The sequence below is a fragment of the Hyaena hyaena genome, unplaced genomic scaffold (assembly GCF_003009895.1).
Source record: "Hyaena hyaena isolate Hyena2069 unplaced genomic scaffold, ASM300989v1 scaffold_785, whole genome shotgun sequence".
Lineage (NCBI taxonomy): Eukaryota > Metazoa > Chordata > Mammalia > Carnivora > Hyaenidae > Hyaena > Hyaena hyaena.
The window spans coordinates 49,551-62,855 of record NW_024081420.1 but is presented as its reverse complement, the minus strand read 5'-3'; the positions used below and the strand labels follow the sequence as shown (position 1 = coordinate 62,855).

The 13,305-nt window shown below is 40.7% G+C and overlaps 1 protein-coding gene across 3 annotated transcripts in view; it reads right to left on the bottom strand.

The window, feature by feature from the left end:
* The window catches only part of CWC22 (CWC22 spliceosome associated protein homolog), a 63,752-nt gene extending 50,790 nt beyond the window's left edge, over positions 1-12,962 (bottom strand). For 2 of the 3 annotated variants that reach the window (XM_039219072.1, XM_039219074.1), the window contains exon 1: positions 12,935-12,962. The gene's annotated coding sequence lies outside the window, so the exon portion shown is untranslated. Of the gene's footprint in view, positions 1-12,772; positions 12,796-12,934 lie in introns of those variants that run through there. The other variant, XM_039219073.1, reaches the window with a different exon arrangement.
* Between the last annotated feature and the right edge of the window lie 343 nt (positions 12,963-13,305).

Below are 13,305 nucleotides of genomic sequence, written 5' to 3'. Positions count from 1 at the left end.
CTCTTCCACAGGGCAACTTTCCTTTCCAGGGAACAGATATGAAAAAAACATTGGCCATATTTCTTTCTTTAAAAAAATTTTTTTTAATGTTTGTTGAATTTTGAGAGACAGAGACAGAGACAGAGCATGATTGAGGGAAGGGTAGAGAGAAAGGGAGACACATATTCTGAAGCAGGCTCCAGGCTCTGAGCTGTCAGCACAGAGCCCGACATGGGGCTCGAACTCACAAACAGTGAGACCATGACCTGAGCTGAAGCCGGACGCTTAACCAACTGAGCCACCCAGGCGCCTCTGGCCACATTTCTTAATATATGACAAGATTGCTATGGCCTTTACATATTTGTATTGAAAGAAAAATCCTTTTGTTTAAGAAAATTGCTTTCCTATTATTTTCCTTGTTACTTTAAAAAATGCATACATATTGGTGAGAAATATGCCTCATTATATACGACACAAGACAAATGATGCCGTAATTTGATTTCAGCATTATGTTCACAATTTCAAGAAAATAAAAGCACCCAAAGACTACTATCACTATGAGGAAAAGTCACCACGTACAGGTGATGATTCCTTATCTGCAATTATGAATTCTGAAAATTTCTGAAAATAGGATTTTTCTTTTCCTTCATTTTTTTTTTAATAGAAGAATAGTTGACATATAATGTTATATTAGTTTCAGGTACATAACATAGGAATTTGACAACTCTATACATTATACTATGCTCAGCGCAACTTACAAAGTTTTTTTTTTTTTAAGTTTATTTATTTTGAGAGAGAGAGAGCAAGCACAAGAAGGGGAGGGGCAGAAAGAGAGGGAGAGAGAATCCGAAGCAGGCTCCACACTTTCAGTGCAGCCTCTGACACAGGGCTCGAACTTACGAACTGTGAAATCATGACCTGAGATGCAGTTAAGTCAGACATTCAACCAACTGAGCCACACAGATGCCACACAAAGATTTTCCTTAAGCTTGTGGGAAATTCATCTGGCAGCAAAACCTGACCTGCACCAACCTGAGACTTAATGTGACTCTTCATTTGATGAACTGCAGAAATATTAATGTTTGATTAGAAGATATTGCCTGGGATCCCAAAATACTACCTGGGAGCCCAAAAGAGTGATTACTTCATAAATATACATATACACTGTGTTTCTTTAAAATCTTAAAAATTCTGAATGTTGAAACAGTTCTGGCTCCAAGATTACAAATAAAGAATTAACAGACCTGCACTCCCTTGTTGCTTGCTTCCTAGTCAATGCATATATCAGGTGTGCTCTTTGACTTCTAGGCAATTGAATGACTGAAGATTCCCATGTTCAAGTATAGGGCTGGAAGCCCTGCAGATGGTAACTGGATACTATTTGGCTTTTTATGAAGGACAAACAAAATATAAAGGCCTTTGATTAGTCTCTGCCTCTGTGCAGAGGAGACAGCCCCAATTTGGGGACATCTTAAGGCAGTGGAACTTAGGTTGGTTAAAAAAAAAAAAAAAAAAAAAAGATAAAATCTAAAAGCTCTTAACAGGGACACCTGGGTGGCTCCATCGGTAAACCGTCTGACTTTGGCTCAGGTCATGATCTCACAGGTTGTGGGTTCGAACCCTGCGTCAGGCTCTGTGCTGACAACTAGCTCAGAGCCTGGAGCCTGTTTCAGATTCTGGATCTCTCTCTCTCTGACCATCTGTTTCCATATAAAAATCTTTAAAAGAGAAGAGGTCTTCAGGAGTACTCCCTGTAATTACTGAATAAAAACAAATCCTAAGGGAGGTGTCTGCTGCTACTACTACTTGTATCACTCAATCACTTGTATTTACATCCTCCTAAGCCCACCTCATTCTCACCTTAGTTCCTCCATACACTCTTTGGTTCACAATTCAACTGCACAGCAACGAGACTGAACTTTCCTCACTAACTCTAGCATCTTCATTCATTTAACAAATATGGGTTTTCTTGGTCTAGTGATTCAGCTGAGTTTTATATCCATTTTCACAATAACAAAGAGACAAAACCTTAAATTTCAAATCTATACCATAACCCTCACCACTTTACTTGATAATCAAAGAACAGTCTTGTAGTAAAGAAATAGCTTTAGTGGGGAGGCAAGATGGCAGAGAGGTAGGGAGCTCCGTACATTTCACTTGCCCCCATCTCTCAAACGGGGAAGGCCTGAAGCCATAGGAACCCTTACAGAACCCAGGAGTTTGAGAGGAAAAGGAGACAGAGTCCGCTGAGAAAACCTTATAGCGTGAGTGCGAACTGGGGAAGATAAAATCAGGCTGGGACCATAGACACGGAGGGAGGGGAGGGAGCCGCCATGGTGGGGAGCCACGGTGAGTCGACGGGAAAAGAAAGAGCAGCTGAAACTGCTCAAGAAACTGTCCCTGTCCCTGGAGAAGAGAAAAACCTCAGCTTGGGACAAAGAGGGATCGGGTTCCAGCTGTGCAGCTGACCTTGAACTGCAGGCACTGGTACCAGGGGGCACCAGGAGAAACCACTCCTCTGCTCACCAGCTCAATCTGGAGGGGGAGCAGGGCACCTGAAGCCTCTCCGCAGCTCTTCTGGCTCAGCTCGATTCCCAGTGGGGAGGCTAGAGCTTGAAACTGCTTGGAGGGACTCACCTGCAACTTTATATTTTTGGCGGTATCAATGGGGTGTGGGGAATAAGATCTGGAAACGAGGCCTGGCTTGGGACATAGAACATGGCCCACCTTGGCTAAGCCCACGGCACAGGGAGATCAGACCCAAAAGAGGGAGTTGCAACGCTTGGTCTGAGAAGGGACTGGGGTACCGCCATTTTTCTCCCTACAACCACCAAGATGGGACCTCAGGGAGCAGTTTGTTGGACACAGTGAAAGCTAAGACGCGCATACACCAAACCATGCCCTTCCCCTCTAGAGAGCTGCTTTTATTTATTTATTTATTTTTTTACTGGAACCAGGACCAGACCAACATGGATGCACTGTCCTGATTAATTCTGGTCACTGGCTTCCTTAAACAGTCACATTTAATCCATTCTCTAGATCTGTATTCTACACCTCCACCACTACCTTTCTCTCTCTCTCTCTCTCTGGAGTAATCAGACTATATAGTTTCTCAGAGTAACGTTACCTTCATTTCTTTCTCCTCACCTCTAAACATATTCTCCTCTTCTCTCTCAGAATTAAGCCTCTTAGTCTCTCTGCCTAGTTTATTAATTTCCAACTTCACTTCCTTCCCACTCTGTCATTTCTCTCTTTGTATAGGCTCTTCCATCAGCACTGCATACACCCAGCTCTTTATTTGTAGCTGGAAATTCTGGTGCCATGCTTTTAGACTGTTCTTTATCTTTTGGATTTTTTCTTTTCATTTCTTCTTTTTTATTTTTTATGTATTTTTTTTATTATTATTTGTCTTCACTCCTTCCTTTTTTTTTTTTTTTTTTGTCCCTTCCTTCTTTTCTTTTTCTTTTTCCCTNTTTGTCTTCACTCCTTCCTTTTTTTTTTTTTTTTTTGTCCCTTCCTTCTTTTCTTTTTCTTTTTCCCTTTCGGTTTGCATGTTTGTTGGATTTGTCAGTGTGTTTGTGTGCCTTTGTTCTCTGTGTGGTTGTCTGTTTTCTTTTCCAGGGCTACCTCAAGAAACAAGCCAAAATACACATGGTGGAGAGGCCCAAATATCGCTACGAGTAGGGAAATAAAATGACCACAGTCTCAACAAGAGAGACCAAGAGATACCATTCAAAGAACACTTCCTGAACAGACAGGCCCTGGACAGTCAAAGGGCCTTCTTTGGTACAGCGGCACTCTCAGGGAGAGAGTGCATAACAAGCTTCTAAAACTAACAAGAGATAGAAAGCTAACCAAAACGACAAAATGGAAGAACTCTCCTCCCAAAAATAATCCAGGAAAAAAAATTACAGCTAAAGAACAGCTCAAAACAACATAACTGAACAAGAATTTAGAACAATAGTTATAAAAGTAATCGCTGGGCTTGAAAAAGGCATGGAAGACATCAGAAATGCTATTGCTACAAAGACTATGGAACTTAAAAATAGTTGTGATGAATTAAAAAATGCTATAAATGAGGTGCACACCAATGCATGGATTGAAGAGGCAGAGAGAATAGGTGAATTAGAAGACACAACTATAGAAAAAGAGGAAGCGGAGAAAAAGAGAGAAACTGATCCAGGAAAATGAAAGGAGAGTTCGAGAGCTCAGTGATACAATCACAGAACAATACACATATCATAGGAATTCCAGAAGGAGAAGAGAGAGGGATAGGCACTGAAGGAGTCCTTCAACAAATTATAGCTGAGAACTTCCTCAATCTGGGGAAGGAAACAGACACTGAAATCCAAGAGGCACAGAGAACCCCCCTCAGACGTAATTTGAATTGATCTTCTGCATGACATATCACAGTGAAACTGGCAAAATAAAAGGACAAAGAGAGAATTCTGAAAGTTGCTATGGATAAAAGGGCCCTAACATACAAAGGGAAACCTATTAGAGTAGTGACAGACCTATCTACTGAAACTTGGCAGGCCAGAAAGGAATGGCAGGAATCTTCAATGTGATGAACAGAAAAAATATGCAGCCAAGAATCCTCTATCCAGTAAGCCTGTCACTCAGAATACAAGGAGAGATTAAAGTCTTCCCAAATAAAAACTGAAAAAATTCATCACCACTAAACCAGCCCTACAAGAAATCCTGAAGGGGACTCTATGAGGGATATGTTGCAAAGAATGCAAGGTACCAGAGACACCACCACAAGTATAAATCCTACAAAGGACACAATGACTCTAAACCCATATTTTTCAATAATAACACTGAATGTAAATGGGTTAAATGCTCCCAATCAAAAGACATAGGGTAGCAGAATGGATTAAAAAAAAAATCCATCAATTTGCTGTCCATAAGAAACTCATTTTAGACCTGAGAACACCTTCAGATTTAAAGTAAGGGGATGGAGAAATATCTATCATGCTACTGGAAGACAAAAGAAAGCTGGAGTAGCTATACTTATATCAGATGAACTGGACTTTAAAGTAAAGGCAGTAATAAGGGATGAAGAAGGGCATTATATAATAATGGAATATTATTATAATGGAATAATAATTCCATCCATCAGGAAGAGCTAACAATTATAAATGTGTACGCACTGAATAAGGAAGCACATAAATACATAAAATAATCACAAAAAGAAACAATCTTATGGATAAGAATGTGCTAATAGCAGGGGACTTTAACTCCACTTACAGCAATGGACAGATCAACTAGACAGAAAATCACTAAAGAAATAATGGACTTGAAAGACACATTGGACCAGATGGGTCTGACAGATATATTTAGAACTCTACATCCTGAGGCCATGGAATTCACTTTCTTCTCAGGTGCACATGGCACATTCTCCAAGATCGATTACATACTGAGACATAAAGCAACACTCAATAAATATAAAAGAATTGAGATCATACCATGCATACTTTCAGATCATAATGCTTTGAAACTTGATATCAATTACAGGAAGAAGTCTGGAAAACCTCCAAAAATATGGAGGTTAAAGAACACCCTACTAAAGAACGAATGGGCCAATCAGGCAATTAGAGATGAAATTAAAAAATATATGGAAACAAATGAAAATGAAAATACAACAATCCAAATTCTATGCAATGCAGCAAAGGCAGTCCAAAGAGGAAAATACATTGCACTCCAGGCCTATTTCAAGAAATTAGAAAAAGCGCAAGTACAAAATCTAACAGCACACCTAAAGGAACTAGAATAAGAGCAACAAGAGCACCCCAAACTCAGTAGGAGAAGAGAAATAATAAAAATCAGGGCAGAAATAAAGAATATAAAAACCAAAAAAAAGAGAAAAAAACAGTTGAAAAGATGAATGAAACCAAGTGTTGGTTTCTTGAAAAAACAAAATTGACAAACCTCTAGCCAGGCTTCTTGAAAAGAAAAGAGAGAGCACACAAATAGACAAAATCATGAATGAAAATGGACTTATTACAACCAACCCCTCAAAAATACAAGCAATAATCAGGGAATATTATGAAAAATTATATGCCAACAAACTGGACAACTTAGAAGAAATGGACAAATTCCTAAACACACACACACTACCAAAATTCACATGGGAAGATATAGAAAATCTGAACAGACCCATAACTAGTGAAGAAATCGAATCAGTTATCAAAAATTTCCCCAAAAATAAGAGCCCTTGACCAGATGGCTTCCCTGGGGAATTCTACTAGACATTTAAAGCAGAATTAATACCCAATCTTCTCAAGCTATTCCAAAAAATAGAAATTGAAGGAAAACTTCTGGAATCATTCTACGAAGCCAGTATCACTTTGATTCCCAAGCCAGACAGAGACCTAGCAAAAAAAGGAACTACAAGCCAATATCCTTGATGAATACAGATGCAAAAATCCTCACCAAGATATGCAGAAATCCTCAACAAGATACCTGCAAATAGAATTCAATAGGATATAAAAAGAATTATCTACCATGATCAAGTGGGATTCATTCCTGGGTTACAGGGCTGGTTCAATAGTCGCAAATCAATCAATGTGATACATCACATTAACAAAAGAAAGATAAAAACCATAGGATCCTGTGGATAGACACAGAAAAAGCATTTGACAAAATACAGCATCCCTTCTTAATAAAGACCCTCGACAAAGTCGGGATAGAAGGAACTTACTTAAACATCATAAAAACCATCTATGAGAAGTCCTCAGCTAACATCATCCTCAACGGGGAAAAACTGAGAGCTTTCCCCCTGAGATTAGGAACATGACAGGGATGTCCACTCTCACCACAGTTGTTTAACACAGTGCTGGAAGTCTTGTCATCAGCCATCAGACAACAAAAGAAAATCAAAGGCACCAGAATTGGCAAAGAAGTCAAACTTTCACTTTTTGCAGACAACATGGCACTCTACATAGAAAACCCAACAGACTCCACCAGAAGCATACTAGAAATGATGCATGAATTCAGCAAAGTTGCAAGGTACAAAATGAATGTACAGAAATCTGCTGCATTTTTATACACCAATAATGAAGCAACAGAAAATCAAGAAACTCATCCCATTCACAATTACAAAAAACCCCATAAAATATCTAGGAATAAACCTAACCAAAGATAAAAGAGACTTTTATGATGAAAACTATAGAAAACTTATGAAGGAAATTGAAGAAGACACAAAGAAATGGCAAAAGATTCCATGCTCATGGATCAGAAGAATATATACTGTTAATATGTCATTACTGCCCAAAGCAATCTACACATTCAAGGCAATTCCAATCAAAATTGCACCAGCATTCTTCTCAAAACTAGAACTATCCTAAAAATTGTATGGAACCACAAAAGACCCTGAATAGTCAAAGTAATATTGAAGAAGAAAACCAAAATGGAAGGCATCACCGTCCCAGACTTTAGCCTCTACTACAAAGCTGTAATCATCCAGGCAGTATGGTATTGGCACAAAAAGAGACACACAGACCAAAGCAGTAGAGTAGAGAACTCAGAATTGGACCCACATATGTATGGCCAACTAATTTTTGACTAAGCGGGAAAGAATATCCAATGGAAAAAAGACAGCCTCTTTAACAGATGGTGCTGGGAAAACTGGACACCAACAACAAAATGAAACTAGATCATTTTCTCACACCATAACCAAAAATACATTCAAAATGGATAAAGGACCTGAATGTGAGACAGGAAACCGTCAAAACCCTACAGGAGAAAGCAGGCAACAGCCTCCTTGATGTCAACTGCAGCAATTTCTTACTTGACACATCCCCAAAGGCAAGGGAATCAAGAGCAAAAATGAACTGTTGGGACCTCATCAAGAAAGAAGCTTCTGCATGGCAAAGGAAACAATTAATAAAGCTAGTAGGCAACTGATGGAATGGGATAGTTGCAAATTACATATCAGATAAAAGGCTAGTATCCAAAATCTATGAGGAACTCACCAAACTCCATACCTGAAAACAAATAATCCAGTAAAGAAATGGGCAGAAGACATGAATAGACACTTCCCCAAAGAGGCTATCCAGATGGCCAACAGACACATGAAACAATGCTCAGCATCCCTCCTCATCAGGAAAATACAAATCAAAACCACACTGAGATGCCACCTCACGCCAGTCAGAGTGGCTAAAATGAACAAATCAGGCGACTCTAGATGCTGGCGTGGATGTGGAGAAATAGGCACCCTCCTACACTGTTGTTGGGAATATAAACTGTTGCAGCCCCTCTGGAAAACAGTGTGGAGGTTCCTCAGGAAACTAACAATAGAACCCCCCTATGACCCAGCAACAGCACTGCTAGGAATTTACCCAAGGGATACAGAAATGCTGATGCATAGGAGCACATGTACCCCAATGTTCATAGCAGCACTCTCAACAATAGCTAAAACATGGAAAGAGCCTAGGTGTCCATCAATGGATGAATGGATCAAGAAGATGTGGTTTATCTATACCATGGAATACTACATGGCAATGAGAAAGAATGAAATCTGGCCATGTGTAGCAACATGGATGGACCTTGAGGGTGTTATGCTGAGTGAAATAAGTCAGGCAGAGAAGGGCAGATAACATATGTTTTCACGTACAGGTGGATTAGGAGGAACTTAACGGAGGACCATGGGGGAGGAGAAGGGGAAAAATAGTTGGGGGGAGGGAGGGAGGCAAACCATGAGAGACTCTTGAATGCTGAGAACTGAGGGCTGATGGCGGGGGGGGGAAGGAAAAGGGGGAGATGGGCATGGAGGAGGGCACTCGTGGGGATGAACATTGCGTGTTATATGGAAACCAACTTGACAAGAAACTATTTAAGAAGAAAAAAAAGAAATAGCTTTAGTGCTTCTTTATTGCCCACTTAATGCTTTTCCATTTAATGTTAAAGTTTGAATTTTAGTAGAAGAGTCTCTTTTGTGAGGTCATAAAAATTAGAAAACTTTGTATAGGACTAACAGGTAAACAGAACCAAAAAAATGATGGCACTTACATTAAGAAGTACAGTAAAGTCCTTATAGAAAAAATAAGAAAGTATAAGGTTAAGAGAAAGAACAGTACTACTGTGGTCTTTTTCTGCTTTTTTCTCCTACCCCTTATTATTAGGAAACAAATTAAAAATAGATGGTCAAAGCCAGTGTCTGTGAATAGTGAGGTGATACAATAATTATGGTGCCCACAAGACACGGGTTTGAGAGATGAAAGTAGCTACCTTCAGGCAGAGAAGAAAAGTCTAAGTACTGTAGCAATGTTACAGACACAGTACTTCTGGAAATGAGGAAGTGCAACTAAGTGGGTTTGGGGCATACAGAACAAGTGGGTCTAGAAGCTGAATCCTGAAGGACTGGCAGGAAAGGGGGAAAAAGTCACTTTTCATACGGAAAGGGGACAGCAATGAGATCAGCATGTGTAAAGACAGACATAGAAGAGTTTAGGGGATTCTCAGTTGTTTTAGTAAAGGGTTTATACATAAGATTGCATAAATGAGATGGAACATGAGACTTATGAAGGTAAAGCATGAAAGACCTTGCATGAGAACAAGATTCTTGAGATTCTTGGACACTACTATATACCGAGAACCTGGGACTTCACAGGTTCCAATTCTAAAATTAACATAAAAGGGTGTGTGTGGGCTTCTAATGATAACTCCCATTTCTTTTTTTTAACATGTTTATTTTAAGAGAGAGAGAGTGTGCATACATGTGCATAAGTGGGGTGGGGACAGAGAGAGAATCCCAAGCAGGCTCTGTGCTGTCAGTGCAGAGCCCAAAGCAGGGCTCAATCCCATTAACTGTGAAATCGTGACCTGAGCCCAAATCAAATCAGACGCTTAACTGACTGAGCTACCCAGGCGTCCTGATTATTCCTATTTCTTTCCAGAGAAAACTCCATAAAATGATACCTTCACAACTTTTATCAAGAAATAGCACAGCAGACTTGTCTCACCTATCAACCATGACTTCTACGAACCCCTAAGCTATTTGTCATCTACTGCATCAAGACAGCACTATTAGGCGTCATCCCTTGTCTTCATCCCATGCCTTAATAAACTCCCAATTTATGGAAGATGAAAAAAATACCAGTTCCTTTAAAGGCACTGCAAGAGGAAACCTGACGCTTAAGGTGCAGTTACTTCAATTTACGAAACCATGTCCAATCACTGAGTATATTTCATGTCTTTGAACACTCCTACCACTGTATTCCTCCTTCCCCAAAATGTGTTCCTCAGCTTGCCAAAATAAGTATATGGGCTGAATACATTCTGTCAACCCTCACAGCACAGCTTTGAAAGTGGCCTTTCTGATTATTAATTAAAGAGCTATTTAGTAAACCATGTTCTAAGATTTTTTTAAAAAGTTTATTTATTTGAGAAAGAGCGAGCAGGTGCACGCAGGAGGGGCAGAGAGAGCGGGGGAGAGAGAATTCCAAGCAGTGTCCATCCTGTCAGCACAGAGACTGACATGGGGCTCCAACCGACAAACCATATCATGACCTGAGCTGAGATGAAGCGCGGAATGCTTAATCGACTAAGCCACCTAAGCACCCCAACCATATTCTAAGTTTTAAAGAAAACTTGGAAGTTGTGGCCTCCACAGAGAAATTTATGAAGTAATCCCTAGACACAAAGCACTTTACTACAGAGGCACCTGTCACCAAGTCTAGAATTAACTGTCTTGATAAAATAATTGAGGGAAGGACTCACAGGGTGACCGTTCAGATGGAAGTGCTGAACTCTGTCCATCCGGATCCATTTGAATTAGGCCCAAAGTCAGGTTAAAAACATGAATCTCCACTGAGTCTCTTGCTCCCACTAGGTTCTATAATCACAGGAGTCTTAATGTTCCCAGGCCAAGACAGCTTATACTATTTTTGTTGTTATTTTTTCTCTAGGAAAAGACTTATTAGCTTGGCTACAAATAGCAAAGGCTCACTTTAGTCCACTGCTTCCTTTCCTGATGTATTATTTTTGAAGAAAATGCTTTGAGAATTTGTACTTTGTTGTGGGCACTGAAATGAAATATATACACTGAGATAAAATATTTAATTACAGGTTTAGCACGTCCAGAAGTATGCTGAAACTAATGTGCCAGAGGCCTCTTTGTTTCATCATCTTGCCATGCTAAAATTTTCAAACTTAAACAGTGGAGAAATGCAACAAGGAAGCCCACAGCATCATCAGTATAGTGAGCTATATTACCAATAACCCCTCTTTCTTAGGCCAGCCATAACATTAAGGATATACCAGGTAATACAAAATTCAGCCTAAATACAAGTGGGTAGTAAACAGAAAATAATGTTTAAGTTAAGGCACCACCACTATAAATGTGTGCTCTCTTAGATGGTCTCAGGTACAAGTGTCTGTTGATCACCTGGCAACGTACAATCATCAGGAAGGACAGCAAACCAGAACCCCAATCAAATGGGGTGGGAAATACTCCATGAAAGAGGAATGGGTATGGCAACGTGGAACAGCAACACTGAAAACCAAAGACTAAGAATTGAGGCACAGAGAATTCATGAAAACCAAAGACTAAGAACTGAGGCACAGAGAATTCATCAACTGTATTACACCAGTAACAATAATTGCTATTGCTGTATGCCAGGCACTGTACACAGGATGTATATATAAGTATTATATTTTTTTAATCCTCAAAACAACCCACTAAGTTAGATATTATCATCCACATTTTTCAGATGAGGAAGTTGAGACTAGAGATGCTAGGTAACCTGGCTAAGTGACAGAGTCTGTAAGTGCTGAATCAAGACTGGAATCTTTGGCATCACCCAGCACCCACACTAGTAGGTCTCCTCCTCCTCCAGATGTTGCTTGTCACAACACTTCTACGAATAAAGTCACACTTTTAATGCCAATTCTAAATCCGCTTTTCTGTAGAAGGATAATTGAGGCTAACTCGGCTAACTCCCAAGTTCACAGGCAATCCTAAAACCAATTTAAACATGATTAAGGAGGAGGCAGGTTAACTAGTTTTCTGAAAGCCAAGTTTGCTTGTTTTTCTATCTGCTATTGCTAGTCTGTAGACACCTAAAAATGTAATGGGAACTCTGAGGACGCTTTCAATCACCTATACCTTGCATCTAGAATATCCTTTCTTCAACCTTTTCCCTTCTTTATTTATCTCAAAGAGGTGTTGTGCGGATTAAGTGAAAATAGGTGAAGCGGTTATTGCCCTGAGACTCAGTAAAATTAACTATTACGGTAACGATACGTACAAGTGTAGTGTAGGATCCGGAACTCGACGCAGAAGGGGACATACTGGAGATGTAAGTTGGAGAGTTAGCACCTTATTGGAGGAAGATCAATTTATGGAAGATGGATAAAGGATGACAGAGAAGAGCCCCCAAGACTAAACACTAGAAAGCATCTAGAATTTACAGGGCAAATGAATGAAAAAGAAACGATTAATGAAAATGTAAACAAGCCGTCACAGGTATGTACGTTGGAGGGAGGCAGAGGAGTGGAACTCTTCCTGTTTTCTAATTAACTACAGTTCATTAATCCCACTCCCTCGGCAAGGGGCCCAGATAGTAAGAAAGGGGCCTTGAGCTGCCTAAAGGAGTTGAGAAGCTCTAAGTGATCCGCGCTGACAGGAGAGAGGCCCACGCGCTGGCGCTAGATTTCAGCAACAAAGACACCGCGTAGGGACAGCTCCAAAAACCTCACCAGGAAGCTAGGTCCGTTCGCGCAGGCGGGAACGGAGTTCACGGCCCCTTCCCCACCCGCTCAGACTCCTCCGCACCACTGGCACTCACACCTCAGTCTCGGGGTCCGGCGCACCCATCTCCGCGCTGCCTACGGCGGTGCCAGCAAACTCTCACCCACTCCTAATCCCCTTTCAATGCCCACCCGGTCTGGCAACCCACCACCCCCACTCTGGTTCGCTGCCTGATGCGAGTCTACGGAGTTCGGTAATTACCTGGAGCTCCACCGCGCCGCCATTACACCGGATGCACGTCACTTCCCCTTCCCCAGCCCCGGCAGTGCGCGGAAGGCGGAACGTGAAATACAGAAAAACCTGACGCTAAGTTCACTTTAAAACGTTATCCTATTTACTTTAAATATCATAACTTAATAGCAAGTTGAGAGCAGTTGGTCTGGCCACAATTTCCTCTTTCCAAGACGCCGACAAAAGAGAAGTTAATTGAAACTACAAAGTCCAGCATCCACCGCCGGTAAGGGCGGAAATGATGCTGCAGTTGTAATTTTAGAAAGTCGCAATGTACGACGGGAATTGTAGTTCTTCTGGGTAGGCGCCCGAGCGCACATCCAGGCGGCTCCTCTGAAACC